The sequence below is a fragment of the Rutidosis leptorrhynchoides genome, chromosome 7, assembly GCF_046630445.1.
Source record: "Rutidosis leptorrhynchoides isolate AG116_Rl617_1_P2 chromosome 7, CSIRO_AGI_Rlap_v1, whole genome shotgun sequence".
Taxonomy (NCBI): Eukaryota; Viridiplantae; Streptophyta; class Magnoliopsida; order Asterales; family Asteraceae; genus Rutidosis; species Rutidosis leptorrhynchoides.
The window spans coordinates 95001863-95003589 of record NC_092339.1 but is presented as its reverse complement, the minus strand read 5'-3'; the positions used below and the strand labels follow the sequence as shown (position 1 = coordinate 95003589).

At 32.0% G+C, this 1727-nt stretch overlaps 1 long non-coding RNA gene across 1 annotated transcript; it reads left to right on the top strand.

Moving 5' to 3' along the window:
- Window positions 1-202: 202 nt before the first annotated feature.
- Window positions 203-1727, top strand: LOC139858681 (uncharacterized). The gene is made up of 3 exons (XR_011763030.1): window positions 203-278; window positions 796-1072; window positions 1292-1727. It is a non-coding gene; the product is annotated as an uncharacterized lncRNA (long non-coding RNA).

Here is a 1727-nt window from a genome sequence, read left to right as displayed (position 1 = left end):
GTGGTTTATGAATATGTTTTCATAATGCACACTAGGTGTTTGATGAAATGTCAAGTTTAAAAGAGTTTGAGTATAGAACATCTTACACATATACTTTGGTAATTTAGTTTTGGATTAATTTTCATATTATCAGATTCGTTTTATAAAGGATACTTAGCACATGTTATTTTATTATCCAATTAAAGGTTTATGTAATTATAACAGTTATCAAAATGTTGGATGGATGACTAAGAGAAACTAACAAGATGCGTGTTCTTAATAGGCCTTGCATGATATATGTAAGTTATATATATACACTTTCATCTAATATGTGCCATATTCAAGTCCACGCTTCTACAAATGAATCATATTGCTTAATATTTATTCATTGCTAAGAAGCTACTAATATTCAGTTTACTTTTATACAATACATCACACAATGTATTTGAATAAATTTTATCGCATTGCGTGTTTTTGTAGGTTTTGTTCGTATTAATATAACAGATGTCATCTGGTGATTTTTTTTTAATATTTTGTTAGTTTTTGTTTTTTTTGTTAATCTCGATAAATTATATTGCTTAGGTGATAAATGATATGAATTTGGTACTACAATAAAGAGGTTGAAGAAGTTAGTTACAAAAATATTCTACAAAGGTTATGAAGTTTTGTATTGTTGATAGTACTAAACACATTTTGTATTATGCTATTATATTACTTTTATGAATTTAATCATAATAAATCTTTATTTAGAAGCAGGAATTGTTGGTTTGAAGGTTTGGACAGTTAGTAATTTTGTTTTGTTTTTTTGCTATGCAGGTAGCACTTTTTAATCACGTTATTTAGAGTTGAAGCTTTGATGGGGTGTTTATGAAAAAGTCCTTGTAAATAAGAAAATATCACAGAATCACACACGAGTAACGGTGTTTATGAAATAAGTCTCTCTAAAGTTGTGCTCTTTATGGGTTGTATGGGTTTTTAGGCACTGAGCATGAGTGGGAGTTAGCACAGAGTAACATGGAAGCTGCTTCAAATGGTTTACTTCCGGCAAGCAATGAACTGCGTGTTGCTTATGCTAAAGCAAAGTCCACTTCTGGTATGTACTTTCCTTAAATGGATCTCATTTTTAAAGGTAGCTAAATGAACACATGGCTTGGTAATGGGTCATAGCTGGTGTCGGTTGAGATTAAGGTCAATATCGCCACACTTGTGTCGTTGCTCATATAGTCACATCATTCATTTGAAAGACCAATAATACTAAGATTTGTTTTATACTCCAATATGACGTAATGTTACCGAGTATTATTTTGTTCAGATGATTTACAGGACACTTCTGTTGCTATGGGAGACTGTGCTTATGAAGCCAGCATTGCATTGTCTGCATTTGGATCCATTACAAGGGGTCACACTGCTCTGACATCCGAGTGTGGTTCCATGCTTGAAGAAATATAGATATATGATAACTTTTTATCATTGCACATGGTATAATACTATAATAAAATAATAAAATATCATCTCCCATATGTGATCATAATAATGGCCGATTTACATGGCATGTTTTGGCAATAACAGAAGGTTTACACGATGTTTACACTCTGGAAAAAGAAGCTTCTGCATTACACTCTTCTCTTATGGGAGATCTCTCAAAGGTTTTGACATCTCTCTGGACACATTTAAACAAAATTCCGTTTTACTTTAATTATAGATTTGTGAGAGCAGTGTGACCGAACGTGTAGTTCTGGACCGAATGT